At 36.5% G+C, this 18,213-nt stretch overlaps 1 protein-coding gene and 1 pseudogene across 2 annotated transcripts in view; both read left to right on the forward strand.

Moving 5' to 3' along the window:
- LOC116664161 overlaps positions 1 to 18,213 on the forward strand; it is a 265,889-nt gene that overhangs the window by 48,661 nt on the left and 199,015 nt on the right. The gene's annotated exons all lie outside the window — the stretch shown is intronic.
- LOC116664506 lies at positions 14,233 to 14,332 on the forward strand (annotated as a pseudogene).

The following is an 18,213-nucleotide window of genomic DNA, read 5'->3' on the forward strand; positions in this document are numbered from 1 at the left end:
AGCATTTTGCATTCTTTTGTTGCTAATAGATTAACCAAGATACCAAGTCAGATACCTAAACTGGGTTACATTTTGGGAATAGAGAAGCTTTTTTCCCCCCTTTTCTCCTATTACCTTAGCTTTGATTAAATTCATGATTGTCCTCCTCCCATGATGTTCACTCTAGATAACAGATTGTTTTGAATGATATTATCCTGTTAGATGTTTTGCCATAGTGGAATAAGGAGATTTTCACACATAAGAAATGATACTTCTCACGTATGGTAGTTTAGTTTGGGATCTTACTAACAGAATAATTAGAGTCAATATATATGGAAAGTAGCCTGAGAATGTAAGGGAGAAGTATTAAAATTTGTATCTTTAAGGCTACTAATGATAAATTAAATGTATTTCTTTGACAAAATAATTTAAATACTGCAGGCTACACACTTTTTGTTATTGCAGTAATTCTATGAGTTTTCACATGTGCATGTGGCTTCAGTAGCCCTGCATATTCCCTTGTTTTATGCCTGAAACTAAATTAATTACTTTGTTTAATTTCATGAACATGTCAAGCTGCAGTTATGAATAGCTACTAATATCAAGTGTTTACATGGAGAGTATAAGATGTTATAATAAATATCTACCCAATTACCAAACAACTGAGGGCAATATTGTTTCCAGGTAAGCTGGACAAATGATAAATCCCATATATTTAACAGGAAATGAAACAATTGCAAAGTCAGCACTGAAGTTGTGTTAAAATCTGATGATGCCCACAATGTCAAATTAAACTTTATTAAGAAACCGATTTACAGATACAATCTTGTATAAGGCAAAGTTTTTTAAAGCCAAAGAATCTCAATGAAAACAGAGCCACACCTTGAATGTCCTTGAATATTTTGACAGACCTTCAGCAGGTGAAGAGAAATCAGTGTGGGAGGGCAGTTCAGCACTGAGCTGTGGTTATAGGACATGAGTCTAGAAAAAGGTATAAGCACATTTATCAAATACAAATACAAAACAACAAATTTTTGTACCAATGTTCTAGACTTGGCAAGGTTCACATTTTTATATATTATTATTATTATTATTATTATTTTAAATGAAGGTACTGGGGATTGAACCCAGGCCCTTGTGCATGCTAAACATGTACTCTACCACTGAGCTATATCACCCCCCCCGCCATAAATTATTTTATTATCCTTAAGCAATCTCATGGATGAAGTTGGTGGAATTAATGTTTCCCTAAATGATACCTATTTTACAAATGAGAGAATTAATGCTGAGCTAGAATTAGAGCTAGGATGAGGGAGAAGATTAGGTTGCAGGTTAGAATGTGTCAAAACTGAAATTAGATTGGGCCTCTCCTGTTAAATGACCTACACCAGGATTCACTCCACCGAGTAGAGGTAGACATATTTCCAACAGGATGAGGAGGGAGAGAGAAGACCCTCTAGGGCTTCAGATTGTTTTCCCATTTAGTCATTGAGCTCTGAGCCTAACTGTCATCCTGAATTATAGCCATCTCTTCTCAGCCTTGTTGCTAACATTCTGCCAGGTCAGGAGGAAAAAGTATGAATACCTGTAGGTTTGGGTCCTGTGGTTAGCTTCATAGTTGGGGAGGATTTCTGCAACTGCTGCACCTGGCTCCATCCCTTCCACCGCCCTCACATGATCCTGTTTTATTTATCTTCTCTTTTGGCTTCAGTTCTGTTAAATCCTTGTTTAACTGCTAGGGGTAAATAGCTCTGGCTATTTGCAGTCATTTCCCCTTTCTGTTCTACTTTGATTCCTGCTCAGAAAGACAAAGTAGAGAGAGAGACTCAAAATGCCGAGAGCCTGGTGACTATTTCTGCTGTGATCCTGGAATCTGAGGATGGGGCTCCTAGTCTTGAGACTTTTCTGAGTTGCCTACTTATTCTTTTATTATACATATATTTCTAAATGTGGGGCCATTAATGAGATGTGTTGACTCACTTTTTTTGGTATTACCTCCAGGATGGGCATGTGGATTGGGAATGGCACCAACTCTGTTGGAAAATTTTTGGTTTTGTTCTGCCCTCTCTTGTTCAGATTTTTAGTGATTTTATACCCGTTTTAAGTTTAGTTACTGCTGCTGATCCACCCCCAACCCCCAACCCACCTTTTAAAGTATGATTTGGAATGTTTTTTGATTTTTGGGAAAAGAGATTCTGAGTTCTGATTTCACACTTTTACTTGAAAATAACGTCAAATATTTTCAGTTGAAGCATCTAAAACACTAAATATGCAATTATATAGTGTATTTATAGTATTTATATCAGAAAGTAGTTTTCTGTGAATAATATCATTATCTTTTAGCTTTTGATGATTGAATGTCTCTGTCTTGGGCAAGTGGCTGACCCTTTCTGGACACTGGTTTATGAGCCTATATTTCATTGAGCCCCTATGTGGGTGGTATTTTATACTGTTGACCATTTTCTCTATATAATTCTATTTTTTTGCTTCTACTAAACTTTTCTGAGTCAATTCCAATCTTTCCCATTGTTCTGGCTTGGTTTCTTCATGAGAACTTCTTCCTCTGTCTGCTCTTAAAAACACTGAGTTCCTTGACCCATTAGCCTTTTCAGAGAATATGCATTCTGGTCATAATCTTATGTATTATATACAGGAATGGAATGAGAGCAAGGGGTGGGGGGGAAATTAGATGTTCAGTTGGGGTTATTCTGAGTTTAAGGCGGCTTTGAAATTTCCAAAAACTGACTTACTATAGACATTTAGATATATGAGTCAGGATTAAGTGAGAAATCCATGCTAGAAATTTAGATAAATAGCCTAGAGTCCCCCAAACGTCAAATCTTGCATTCTTATCGACTCTGTATCTTCCATATGTTTAATGTTTGAGCTCTAGGACTATAACCCACCACCTACTATGCAGTCATCTGAATGTCCCAGAGAAATACAAATATTAACATGTCCCAACACATCCCAAATTTCATTGTTTCCCACTCTCCTGCCATCTTTACTTTTTGTATATTTCCTTTCCTCCGTTTAATAAATCATATCACTCTAAGCCATTCAACCTAGATTTCCTGGAGTCATCCTACAACTTCTTTCTTTTCCGCATGATCTACAATCTGTCATTGATCAAGTACTGTAGATTCCACCTACTGAATGATACCATGTTTAATCCACCCAGTCTGCTTTGTTTATAGTACTTTTAGCTGTAAGTAACAGCCAACCTGACTCAAGGTTCTTTAAACATCAAGGACTGTGGAATTTCACGAAACAGAGATACGGGAGGTAAGCCATTTCCAGCTCTGGTTCAGCAGTCTAGATGGTCTAGATCTAGAGCTATTAGAGCCTAGAATGGCTTTCCTGCAACTTCTGTGGTCTTCCTCTCTGGGCTGCATACCACAGGGCAGCAATAAACAGCACTCTTCCACGTAACATTATCCACAGGCTGAAAGGATAAGTTATTTCTTGAACTCCTCAATATATTTATCCCGGTGGAAAATCTCTCCCAGGATCTCCCCACTTCCCCACCCAACACGCGCGCACACGCACACACACATATCAGCTCTCCCTCAGGTCCCTTGGTCAGGACTAGGTCACAACACCCAGGGTCTTTGTGCAGCTGGCCCTCTAAGCCTCTGTGGTTAGAGGTGGGCTCTGCCAAGAAGGAAGGAAGGTAAGAAAATGGCTATTGGGTTTCTGTCACATTCTCTGTCTCCCCTCTCTTCCCCCCAGAGCTCTTCGTGGTTAAGGTTTTTATCATGTCTGGCATGAGCTGTTTCAATAGCCTCCTGAAATATCTCCTTATTGTCTTTGTCACCAGTGTCAAGTATACTGGTGTAAATTTTCTAAAATGCATTGCAGATATTAAGAAGAATGTTATTTCTTTTAATTTGTCATTTTAACATTTTCCATATTTAGTAAAAAATGTTTGAATAATGCATAAAACTATAATGCGTTAAGAAAGAGATTGTAGAAGGTGATACACAGTTAAAGTTGCCATCTAAAAATTATGAGTAAGAAAGTACAACTTTGGAGGTCTAAGGGATGATGGATGAGACATTGCCTGGAGTAGCTTTCTTTTTCCTTGGTTAGTAGGAAAAGAGCTGCCACTCTTTGGGCATTGGGGGAGTGACCTCTTCCCAAATTATTGGACATAAATCTAGTCACTATATTTTATAAGGAAATAATGTGCACACCTAATATAACTTATGTTATAGGAATATCTGATGAGTTGAAACATATAATTTTAATAAAATCATAAATTCACAGGGGAATTTGTGCTTTAAAAGAACATTGCTTTGATTTTTTTTTATTAAAAAAAGGAATCTCTTGTAATGGAAATAAGTTCAGATTTAAGAAAAATTGCTTTTTGAAATCAAGGAACATCTGGATTATATATATTTTTAATAGAAGTTCAATAAAATGTAGAAATGTGACATAGCATACTTTTATGCAAATAAAGAAGCTTTTAAAATACCATGAACATTTTTGTCTTGAAGTCCTTTGGAAAAATTATGATAGCTTTGTTTTTGGTCATTTTATGTCATAGAAAGGTCATTTCAGTATCATACTTTATTTAAAGAACTTAATATCCTTTACTAAAAGTGATGTTAACAGTATAGTTATAATATGTGTGCCTAGAGGATAATATTTTGGTATAAATATACATGACTATATCCATATACAATATTAATAGAAAATAATTTTTACAGATACAGGATCATAATCATACTGTTCTATGTCTTGCTTTTTTCAGTTATAATATATCATAGACATTAGAATATGTTTTCTATTATATCATAGTATATATTATTTTTTATAAGACATTAATTTTTAGTTGTGTTTTTAAGTTAATTTTTAAATTAATGTTTTCCTAAAGTATCCACCCTAATTTCTATGCAAGGGCTAATAGCAGGGGGTACCTGTGTTGAGATTTCATGTCTATTTCATGGTACCATTTATAATTTATGTTATAAATTAGTCCAATATGTAAAAGGAGCAAATGTGGGCACTTTGGGAAAGGAAGTCACGGAGGAGGCTGGTTCTTCTGCATCTGGTGAACAGTCTCTTTCTTACTCCGTGCCCCTGTTTAAAACTTCTCAGCCACCGGCTATGATAGCTGGAAATGCTCCACAAAAGAAGACTAGACTCTCAGGCCCAAGTATCACATGTGGCTTGTGGGTTTTACTTTCCCCTCTGGAGCTCCTGGCTCCAAGCTTTCAAGGAACAAATTCCCAAGGACTCTGTGTAAAAGAGCGCCTATCACCAGCTTAGCCTTTGTTGGGCCCGTTCATGAAGGTCCCATTTATGACCACACAGAGAACTGCATCACATGCATCGTCCCATTCCTGTGTGTAAGTACAGTGACTAAGGAGGAGCCTGGCACATAGTAAGCACTCAAGAAATAACTGTTATCATTCTTATTAATTTAAAGGGTGTTTGGGCTTTAGAATTCTATCAGGTACCCAAACCTGGGCCCTACTCCCAAATATTCTAATTTCATTGGTCTAGGTAGCAGCCCAGGCATCAGTGTTTTTAAATAGTTCCTTGGGTATTTTTAATTTGCATTCAGCTTTGAGAACCAGTGATCTCTACAATAGGACATTGCATTAGTGAACTTTAGTTGCATGTGTGTTTTTTTGACAAGCAGTGTTCTACATGATTCACACATTCACTTAATTCTTACAGCCATCTGTGACAGGGATTATTATCTCCACTATGAAGTTGAGAAAGCTGAAGTGCAGAGAGATATTAAGTATCTTGCCCAATGTCACACAGCTGGCAAATTGCAGGGCTAGGAGATGAACCTAGAATTGGAACATGCAGTAAAATAAAGAACTCCATCACATCCCCACCTACAGAAAGATAATATCATAGCAGTAACAGAACTTTGGTTTTAGTATTGAAGAGTTAGTTAATAGGTCAGTATAGAAACTGTGGACCAGAGAGAAATAGATGCTGCTGGTGTCATGACCTTGTTAGCTTCTGAGGCAAAGCTTAAGCTTTTATTACAGGGCTGTAAGTTCTGGCAAACCTCTAAAATAAATAATAAATAATAAGAATAAGAAGAAATATCTGGCAAACTTGTAGTTTAGGATTTTGCAGTCTCCTAAATACCTAAGTGAGTAAAAGAGAGTGTGTTTACCAGTGTGTTTAGAAGTGAGGGTTTGTATGAAGTTCTATTTTAAATTTGCCCCAGTAAATTTTTCTTGTGTTGATCATAGCTTACAATTTTTATTTTTCTCACAGTTCTTATTAACAAATTTTGTTTAAATAGGAAGTCCTTAGTATTTTAGGTCATGACTAAGGCTAAGTCTTGACAATGCTGTAAAATAATACACGTAGTTGCCGCAAATTGCAGCTGTCTTTAGTATGTGTCACATAAATCATAGATATTTTAATTTTCACATTCAGTGACTCAGAGTCACGTTTGAATTTTGATATTACCCAGCCTAGTAACTTAGATAATAAATGTGGGTTTTGGGAAAAAAAGGATGGTAAACTTTTGATGAAAGTTAGAAGGAGCAAGTTTTAGGGGACAGCATCCTTTCAGGAGAGGTAAAGTTGAGAAAGAGGGGAAGAGACCCCAGAGCTTGCAGACATCACCAAGTGCCTGAGTGCTGGCAAAATAAGGCTGTGATAGGGAGATCCATGACCAACATCCTCTGCTTATCCAGTCTGTGTGCTTAATCTGTAAGTGTGGTTGTGGGTTTTTCATGATATACAGTGAATAAAAGCTTACAGATGATTGAGCTGTATAAACATAACAGCTCAAAACTTACTGAATAATTAATGCAAATCCCTAATTTCCTTATTTGTGAACTAGTGAATTTAGAAGACTCAAGCGATTTGAAACAATATTAAAACCAACTGGCTCTGGTAATTTTATGTTTCTTTATTGATGGTTTAAGGCTATAACAATCTGATGCCCATTGTTCAATCTTCTAAAATTTAGGAATTCTCTGGTCTGGTATGAAGTTAGGAGTATATTTGTAACCACACCTGGACGGAGATTTCATTCTATAAATCCCAAATATGTTAAATGCTTTCATAAGTCTGGGCAAGTAAAAGTTGGATATTCTGAATGTTTAAAGCAATTTGTTATGACCATTTCGAATGTATTTGAATGTTGAAAATCTTTCACTCATATCCTTTACTTAGAAATATTTTTTGAAACCTGAATTTCCCAATTGACATTATTTTCCTAGGAATTATTCTTGTTTTTCAAGGTGAAATGTCCACTTGAGAAAATGAACATCGTAAGTGATTTTAAGAATAAAGCTCATGGATAAATATGAGATTTATTTACAATTTTTTAATGTTTGTTTTCTCTTTTTTTTTTAATGAGGGGGAGGTAATTGGGTTTATTTATTTATATTTGGAGGAGGTACTGAGGATTGAACCCAGAACCTCATGCATGCTGAGCATGCACTCTACCGCTTGAGCTATACCCTCCCCCTACTATTTAAATTTTTTTAATTGAAGTATAGTCAGTTACAAAGTGTCAATTTCTGAGGTACAACCATAATGTTTCAGTCACACATGTACATACATATATTTGCTTTCATATTCTTTTCCATTATAGGTTACTACAAGATATTGAATATAGTTCCCTATGATATACAGAAGAAATGTCTTTTTTATATATTTTATATATAGTAGTTAGTATTTGCAAATTATTTTTAAGACAAGGCAATTAAGAAGAAGCTAGTCTGAGTGTACTTCCCCGTCCTCCCTTGCCTCCTTATCCCTTTATGCTGGTGGTGCCTGAAGGATGGTCTGAATTTCCTTAGAGCTCTCAGAAGAGACTGAGCAGAACAGGGCCTCTATCTCCATGGCAGCACTGTCCAAATGATAAATAAAGTAAGCCCTGTTGCAAGTCATAAGTGTAATTTAAAATTTTCTGGTAGCCATATTTAAAAAGGTAAAAAAGAAAAAAGGAAAATTAATTCCAATAATATACTTTATTTAACTCACATCTACAATGTTATCATTTCAACATGTAATCAGTGTAAAAATAGCAATGAGATATTTTACTTTTTTTGTACTAATCCTTCAAAACTTGCTTTGGTTTTACACTTATGAGACATCTCCATTCAGTTTAGCCATATTTCAAGTGCTTGGTAGTCACACGTGGCCATTAGTGTCTACCAGATGGTTAGTGAGGATTCCTGGTATCATTGAGAAAACACCCAGGGACCAGTGTAGGAAGTGAAGGCTTGCCTTTGTTCATGATCTAGGGTAAGAGCCCCCATTTCAAGATGCCTCAGAAAGCGGCACACCTGTTTGCTTGCTGCTTTTGGCCAGGCAGGGCTGCTAGGTCTGCTAACTTAGGACACTTGAAGGAGGATGATAGCAGAGTGCTGAGGTGTCTCCAGTTGCAGCTATATGATGACTAACAAGAGGGCCTTGGGAGAGGTGGGGACTCTTACAAGCATCAGCAGAAGAATGCAATTTTACCAGTTTATGCTGCTATGCTGCTAGCTCATGAGAACAGAGCTCTGTCTGTGCTCTCTACCACTAGGCTGATTGCCCCTCCCTGAGAGAGACAGAGAGCCTGAATTGCAGGAACACTAAAAGAAAACACAATCCTGTATAGATGAGGAAGGAGGATAACTAATGCCGGGAGGGTGTGTCACTTGGGAAAGAAGATCAAATTGAACAACTCGAATAGAAAGTGTTCTATCAAATTAGAACTAACGAAGAGATGGAAGAGAAATTAAGCAAAAAAATGATGACTCTCAAGGAGAGACATTTAAAGTATATAAAAAGGATTTCTTAGAACTGGCTAAATCAGCCTGGGCTGCTATAACCAAATCCCACAGACTGGGTGAGTTAAACAACACACATTAGTTCTCACATTTCTGGAGGCTGGGGGATATAAGATCGAGGTACCAGCAGATTCAGTTCGTGGTAAGTGCTCTTTTCTTGCCTTGCAGACAGCTGCCTTCTCTCGCTGTATTCTCACATGGTGGAGAGAGGAAGCCCTGGTGTCTTTTCTTCTTCCTAGAAGAGCACTAATCCCATCATGGGGGGCTCCACCCTATGACTTCATTTAAACCTAATTACCTCCCAAAGGCCTCTCTCCCTAGTACCACCACATTGGGGTTATGGCTTTAACATGTGAATTTTGGGGGGACATAAACATTCAGTGCATAACTGATTTCCAAATGAAAAAAAAATTTAATAGTTGAACTGAAAAAGAATATAGTATTTGCTGAGAATAGAATTAGCATTCAGGGAGATAGAGGGAAAAAAGTGACTTATAAAAAACACAGCCAAAACAGAGAACCATGATCGCAGTGATCAGGCAATATCCAGGAAATCTAACGTATGAGTAACAGGACTTCTAGAAAGAGAAAATAGACTATATGGGAAAACAATAGGTAGAAGATTATTGTTCAAAAATACTGCTCAGCTCACCCCTTCATGGCAGAATATATTTCCTGCCCCTGCTGACTCTGGATTTGGCCATCTGGAAAGTGTGCCAGTTTCTGAGTTGAGACCTGCCGAAGTCAGCCAAGTTTCCACCAGCTCTCTGCAGTGAGAAGTATATGCACCAGAGCTGTAGTTCCTTAAGGTACTGTCCCAGGAAATGACACGTGGAATTATTCTGAACCCTACACAAGGCTGAGGGTTAGCCAGTGCCGCTGAGCCCAGTCAAGATCAGCTGACCTGTAGCCAAACTACAGACCTGGGAGCAGGCTTGTTGTAACTCAGTACGATTTGGGGAGTTACAGGTTAGGCAGCCTAATCACAGTAAAAATATGACTAATACAAAACAATTCAACAAATAATTGAAGAAAATTTCCTTAGGCTGAGAAAAAAAACTTGAATCTTTAGATTGAAAGGGCTCATTCAGTCCCAAAGAGAATTAAGGAAAACAAAATTTACAACTAAATACATGTTGGCAAATTTTAAAGAGTAAATTGTAAAAGAAAGAGCATCAGTCTGCTATAAACGTTCTTATCATTCTTTATAAAGAAAAGAGAGTGCTTTTTTTTTTTTTAAAGAAAACAGGAAAAAAAAAGAAAGAAAGAAAACAGACAAAAGAACTGTTAACTAGAGATTCTTTACCTATCCAAGATCATTTATCTATCAGGGCAAGACAAAGTTAAAGCATTTGAGAATATACCCCTCAGGCACCTATTTGAAGAAAGTCCTTGAGGAAGAATTTCAACCTTTTGCCAATGGATTCAGATCATCTATCTCAAGACAATGGGAGATAACAAGGGGGAGGAAAGAGTGGTAACAAATCTTGCAATAAGTAAGCCTCAGTTGGTGATTAAAAATTAAATGAGAATTTATTATATAAAGTAAGGATTAGTTGAACAAAAGAGAAACACTGAAAGGGATAACATCATCGTAGCTTGAAATTAAAATTATAGATTACCTAAGTAAAAATCTGTGGCAGGAAGGAACATCTTAAAGGTCCCCTAGAGTGGGAGAAATGGGGAGAATTGTGGAATAGGAGATACTGATAATCTCTTCAATGGCAGAGGGAAGAGGAGAGGAGGCAGTGATTAAGCAAGCCTACTGGTGGGAAACACAATTATTACTTACTGCTGGTATATTAATAGAATATATATTTTAAACTATCTTTATTTGGAATGGAACTATAATCAATCACTAGAGAAATCAACGAACACAACTTTATTTCCAAATTACCTGGGAGGGAGGGTGAGGGGAAGGTTGAAGAGAATCTTACACAAGCCAGCAAAATGTAAGAAAAGGAAACAGAGGAAACAATAATAAATTGTAATAAATATGAAAAATAAAATAAGATTAAAAGAATAAAACCAACCATCCCAATAAATGCAAATAGGCTATATGCTAGGTGCTGGTAAAGAATATTATCTCTTCTACCCTCTTGTTAAATACTTTTAATTTTCTGGCATAGGAGGCAATTTAAAACTTTAAAATTAGAAGTGATCAAAGAAGGTTGGATTTTTATGCATTTAGTTATGAAAAGAGCATTTATATTTTAAGTTCTGTTGTTTTCTTATTATATTCTTCCTGAGGCAATCATGTATAGTTTTCTTTCTCTAAATGTTTAGCTATTATGTTAGGTTTTTAGGAATATTGAGCAAAATGATAATTTAAATTCTGTTTGCCCAAGTATTAAAAATATGAGATTGTTTTCTTGAAGTTCTACCCAAAACTAGCTTTTCAGTCCATTTTCATAATGTCTGACTACCAACCTATACCTTTTCTCATCCCATGCAGAGTTGTTTTTGTGTGACTATTATAATAATGTCCTTATTTATATTCTTAACATGTTCATGCCTTGTTAAATCTACTACTAGAAAATTATTTACTTTATCCTTGCATTAACTGAAGAGATATTTTATATTTTCAAAGGGATGGGGGATTTGTAAGAAGGATATTTTCCTAAAGAGTCTATCAATGAAATATAAGTTTCTACAAATGTTAATGAAATTAAATGCTTAAAGTCCAGTTACAATTTCTGACTTTTTTCTCATTATTGGACCTTACAAAGGAATTTCAGTGGGAAAGAAGAGAATTAATAATAATAACCATGAAGAAGTAATAGTGACCAAATTCATATGAGTATTGGCATTTCCGCTCATATATTACAGGTCTGCTCCTAAATCAATCTTGTCTTTTCGTTGTGTTTGACTCACACTTCTACTTTTAAAAGCAACTTTTTCTTTCTCTTCCTTTTTTTTAAGTCTTAAAGAAAAGTTTCTGACAATTTTCGAAACTGATGCCCAGGTTTATAAATTGCTCATGACAAAGTATTGTCAAAGGCAGAATCCAAACCAAGCTAACGTTTTTCCAGTAGCTCAAAACCATTTGTTTCCTGGGTCTAGAAAATCTGTTTTTCCTATAATCAAAAAAGGTCAAAATCTATGTTCACATTCTCACTTCTCTCTAATTTCCAGAACACAACACTTGAGTCTTTGATTTTTTTTCCCTTGCTAGATCCCTTACAAAGAATTATACAGTTCAATAAAATGAAAGACTCAGCTCTGTGTGGTTCATACAAGTGGCTGAAGGGATTTTGAGATAGGTTAATGGTTCTGATTGTTTTCTCATATTGATTTTTAAGGCGATTGTATTTTATTAATGTAGGGAAAACTTGAAATTGCACGTGAACTGCCTTGAGGGTAAACTGGACCTCTTATATGTTGAAGAAATTTATGTGAATTTGTAACGATTTGAAATAAAGAGAGGAGAATCTGCTGGTTAATATTCCTTTCATTTTAAGAAAGGGTTACGACTTTAGGGAACCTGTCTGGACCAAGTGGTGGGATTGATTTAATGGAACTGACCATTTTTTAGTAGCCAGCAAAAGCAGAAACAAAGAGTGGTCCTTTCTGACTCTCATCCAAAGAGAGGTGAAAAGTGTGGATCATCTCAGGTGGAGGGGTATAGAGGTAGGCAAAAATACTGTGTTTTGGGCAGTAGGAGAGCTGTTCAACTTCTTGCTGCTTGGCTTTTGAGATTACTTACAGTCTTTCAGAAGGTTTCTGCAGATGCCCTTCACAAGACTCTAGTCTGGAACCTGAGATAAACGCATTTCTCTCTGCAGCACTGGCTTGAAGTTTTTGGATCTATTTCAAGTGGAGCAGATGACTAATCACCCCCTTCTGCTAGTTGATAATGGGTTGTCTATAAAACCTTGTTTTTGTATGGTTACCTTATTGTGAAGTTCACGTCTTTTGAGGAACATTCACAACTGAAAGGCAAAGAAAATGTCCACTCCAGGGTGTAGTAAAGCTGACAGGGAAAAAGAGAAAAAAACACTAAATGACTTGGCTCTGTTGTTTTTTAGTTTCCTGAGAGAAAGTGGCCTTGACCCCCATGCATTACTGCTTTTGAGACTGTAACAGCAGATGGTACAAAATGACAGTTGGTGAAGACAACTAAAGGTGTTTATAACATTTCAGCGTTGTGCAGGTGACTTTAAAAACAAAGGATTTGGAAGTGATAAAAAGTGGAGACTGGCAGTAGAGATGGTAATAAAGCCACTAGCTACTTGAGGCAATGTCCTTATTTTTTTTTTTTTCTTTTATTGCATCTGATTGCAAATTAAAGCGGAAAAAAAAATTAACCCCAGGCAGAAAAGAATATTCAGCCCCTGCCTCAGTGGTTTTCAGAACAAAAAACGATAGTCTTTGATTTTTAGATATGATTTTTTTTTCCTTTGCCTGCTGGTTGCCATACAAAGAGATATAGCTCAATAAAATGAAAGATCCACAGCACTGTGTTTCATACCAAGGGCCTGGAGGGATTCTGAGCCAGGTTAATGGATATGATGGTTTTCCCTTCATTGATTTTTAAGATGATTATATTTTATTTATAGGCAAAAAAATAATAGTTAATCTTAGATTTATTGAAAACTTATTTCACGGCTGCATGAATTGATAACAATAACAGTACATTTAGGGCAACAAAACTAGAATTGTCTTTAATCCCTTACGTGCTGATGTGCAGGAAATCTATTGACTTGAAATTAAATGTGCTCTAACCCACCACTGAATCCAGGTGGGGAAGTTATATTTTTCGGGCTGTTCTGTAAGATTTCATTACACAAAGCTTTGGTGCACCTGAGGTGTTTCTTCTGTAAAAACTATGTGAAAAATCCAGGAGCTGGAAGCTCAGGGATAGCAGCACGTTTCTCTCTGGAGGCCTTAAGAACTGATTTCCAAGTCAGCTAGTCATTTGTCAGCTAAAAAGCCTACTGGTCAACCATAATTGTGTCCAGAGGTCTGAATCTTAAACCAGGATGTGTGGGTTCTAAAATGCAGGAAAAAATGCAAAACATTACTTTGTCATAACTCAGAATTCCATTGCCTTAAAACTATTATAATTTGTTTTTATGTCCTAAATGAATGCAGAGACCTTTTGAATTTGGAACAAATGAATCCCCATTAGTTAAATATGGACAGTAATTTTGCCCAATAAGGGTAGAACACTGGGTTTTTGTCTCTCAAAGTGTTGAATAATTGTCAGTATGATCATTTCGTATCTATGGTTCAGAAATGCCAGCTTGAGGCCTTTGATATGCAGTGCTTATCAGGAGTGGAGGGCCAAAAACAGACTCCCCAGCAATTTAATTAGTAAAAATTTTCCAGATAGGTGAATGTTTATGTGGAGAAAGGAGAGGAAATATGCAAAATGTGCTCTAGAAACAGGGAATTTTAACAGTTTGAGTCACTCCAAATAATAAGGTAGTGTTTTAAAGTATTTCAAAGTTCACTTTTATTAAAAGTGCCCTAAATGACCTTGCTTCGGCAGCATATATACTAAATTTGGACAGATACACAAATTAGCATTACCCTCATGCAAGGATGACATACAAATTGGTGAAGCTTTTTTTTCTTTTTCTTTTTTTCTTTTTTTTTTTTTTTTGCATTTTCAGCCAGAAATATAACATGAATGTGCAAAAGGTAAAATGGGTTAACATCGTGCTACACTTTATACTAAAAATGTATTACTGTGAGTGGTCCTTAATTAAGCCCAATGAGATATCTAGGGTGTCCATCTCCACCCTAGATTTTGAAAAATTATTGGTGGACACATTTGAATCACATTTACAGTTATAAAAATAAAGATATGATTGTGATTATTCTCCAAAAAAAAAAATACCACATTAACTCATGCTGTAGCTAATATAAATTTTGAAGTAGACTTTTATCTATGTTAAATGATAAACTGAGGCATGTTAAAATGGAGTTTATTTGAGCAAAAATTGATTCTAAGGGCTAGCACCAAAGGGAAGTGGTTAGGAGTGTGCCACTGATAGGAGCTAGAGGAAAGACTTTTATAGAGAAGAGATGGAAGCAAAGCATGGAAATTACTTGATTGATGATAACTTAAACATTTACCTTATGTGAAAAAGCTGAATTGGCTGTTTGTGATTGGCTGTCCTTAGGTTTTGATTTCTTGACCTTGAGGCATTTAGGCTTAAGGAGACTGCTAAGGTATTAGAACCACCTCAATCTGATGGTCTTCTTGTTTAACACCCGTAAGGCTAATGTTTATCTTCAAATTATACTATGGTCTTGTTCACAAAATTTGACTTGGATGCTCAGTCCCTTTCAGTTAAATGTGGTGACAAGATATGAGAATAGCTTCCCCCCACCATTGCACATACAAGTATCCCCAGCACAAACAAACCAACATTCTAAAATAAATGCTAGAAGGCATTGACTTCCTATGTCTTAATCCAGGATATAACCAAAGCAAGAGGACAGAGAAACAAAAGAGTAATGGAGTTAATAAGGTTTCCTCTTTTATTTGATTATTCTGTTTACTTATATGACTGGAAGTTTTATATTTTGAAGGAAAAAAGAGACTAGAATAAGAACATTCCAGAATTTGTATCTTAGGTTCATGAAGCTCTGGATAAAAAGGGAAGAGTAATCTTTAAAAGACATTTGGACAGCTGAACATCAATAAGTAAAGTTTTGTATTTACTTTAAAGCCATGTAGCACTTTCTGGCTGGGAAAATGGAGACATTCAAATAAATCTTCAAGTTGTATATAAAAATAAAAACACAGAGACAGAATGTTGGAGAAATATTTAAAGAAAATCCCAAGAAGGAATTTGATTTAGATAAGAAACAGATTTGAAATGAAGCAACAGACGATCCACACCTTGAATATACACACATACAGAATTTCTGTTATTCTCTTTATTTAACTCCATTCTTACTGGTCCCATTTGAACTGTCAATAAATTGTCCAGAAAACTGCAAAAAAAAGCAACTCTGGTGAACATTTTATCTGAGCCAGGACAATAAAGAGCGTGGAGATTCTCTCATGGGGAATCCCACTTTCTCAAGAATTTCGGCTCAGTTAAAAATATTTATGCAATTGTAATAATGATGTCTATCTTTTATAAAATGTGTAGGGCTTCTCTAATAAGAAATTCTCATCTAGATGGTCTAGCTTACCTTTGTCTTAAATTAACCCCAAATTATTTCTGTAATACAGAATTATAGAAACTGAAATGGGGCATTATGGTTGATTTTCTTTGGCTAAGAAGAAAATGGCGTCACTTGATACCAAACCTAGATTTAGTACCTGACCTAACTGCAATTATAACCTCTCCCAGAAATGGAATCTTAATGGAACAGTCTAGAATTTTCTGGTCAAGTACCTATAAGGTAATCTGACATGTGGCCTCTCTCAATCCCCCAGAGGAAGAAGAGGCAGTCTGCATAATAAAATCCTTGCTTTCCCTCCCCCCACCAAAAGAAGCCATCTGCTTTTTATAAATGATGCCTTGCCCCACCCTTCCTCCTAGAAGAACTGTCCATCTTGTACAACCCCTCAGAGTGCTCTTGTAGTTGATAGAATGGACGCTGTCCAATTCATGAATCACCTGTTTAAGAAAACTAATTAGATCTTCAAATTTACTCAATTGAATTTTGTTTTTCAACACTTTCAACTTAATATTTTTTTCTGGTTTCATTAGCAGATGGAGGGACCCCTAAATTAGGAAGCCCACCAAAGTGTGGGTCCTAAATAGTGCTGGCTGTGAAAGAAATTCTCCAAGCAGAGGCAGAGGGACAGAGTGAACAGCCACTTTATTGCTCAGAAAGGGAAATGGAAAGTGCTCCAGCAGGGAGAAGGAAAGAAAAACTGCTTGAGTGAGGAAGGAAGTGCTCCAATGGGGAGCTGTCAGCCAAGGTGACCAGTAGAGATGGCTCTGGCTCCAACTGGGCCGAGGTGTCTTTTATGTGAGGCTTCTGCCATTATGTCCTCCTTCTGGGTGTGCTGGAGCCAATCAGTCCTCATATGGGCTTTTCTTTTTCTTGTGGTTGTCATGGCAGTGCTTAACTGTCGTGGCTCTTGTGGGTGTGTCACTTAGCATGTTAATATATTACAATGAGCATATAATGAGGCTCAAGGTCCACTGGAAGTCAGATCCTTCACCATCTTGGACTCCCTTGGTTCTAACCAGTTCTTGTTTCTTCTCTGCAGCCACCTCCTGCGACTTAGAATAAAGTGATTGGTTTCTAGTCAGGGAGGGGGAGCAATTTGATCCTGGGGGCAACAGCCTTGGTAACAAAAAGGAAAGTTGCTTTTAACCAGAATGGCTGCAGTCTGGTAGACCAAGCATCCCCCCAAAAAAACATCTCCAAAGATTCTGTTCAGCCATGAAAGTTTTACAGAAAAATAGGGGAATAATCTCAGTTAATTGTGATAAGTAGTCAGAATCATGGCCATCCCCTAGTGCCTGAAGGCTTGTCCTAATCAACTGCTTGAGCCTGTTCTTCCACGACTCAGGGAGGCCTGGGAGACTTCAGCCTTTCTATAAACAAGAGGCAAGGGTGGAAGGGGTGGGGCCCACAGGGTCCTGCTCCCTTTCACTGTCAAAAGTTTTAGATATTTATTGTCAAAAATTTGAAAAACCTAAATGAAAAACAACAACAGAAAAGTCCATTATCTGTGAATCTCTAGAGATAATCTCTGTTAGCTTATAAACACACACTTAGAATTAAACATATTCCTTATTTTTCTGGGTTTTTTTCTCAACCATATATAGTAAGGAAATTTCTTTTAAATAAAAAAATGAATATAGACAGCTCTTTCAAATGATTTAAGTATTTTAAATCATAATATGTCAGCATCTACATATGCTTGTTCTTTTTGGCCAAGTCATATTTCTGTTAAATTTTGCTGTTTTCTATTTTTCATTTCCCTATGTTTCTGGAGATGAAAATTCAGTTGCATCAGAACAATGCATATTGCTTAAGATTCAATTTATCTTTAGGTTTTATTACTATGATATTGTGATATAGTAAGAAATACATATTTTTGGTTCTTTATCCCTGGCTCTTGGCCAGAGCTCCTAAAATCTTTGTAATTTCCTAAGTGATAAGAGCAATAGGAGCATCTTTCCTTATAATGTTTAGTTGTTGTCTCTGGCTCCTGAAACAGACTAGAGCCTAAAACTGAAGGGAGCCTCTTTTGTTATTCATAGGGAGTCCCTTTCAACCACACCTGGCTTTATGTTAATAAGGTGACTTTTGCAAATCCTATAAAAATGATACTGGTTGCCTAGGGGAACCAACCTTGTGATTAGAAGGTTGAAACTTTCAATCCCCTTACCCTCTACCTCCAGATAGGGGAGAGGGGCTGGAGGTTGAAGGATTTAATCAACTGTGATCCAGTGATTTAATCTATCATACCTTCATAATGAATCCTCTGTAAAAACCTTCACTGAAGAGGTTCAGAGAACCTGGGTTGGAGAGC

Source organism: Camelus ferus, chromosome 6 (genome assembly GCF_009834535.1).
Source record: "Camelus ferus isolate YT-003-E chromosome 6, BCGSAC_Cfer_1.0, whole genome shotgun sequence".
NCBI lineage: Eukaryota > Metazoa > Chordata > Mammalia > Artiodactyla > Camelidae > Camelus > Camelus ferus.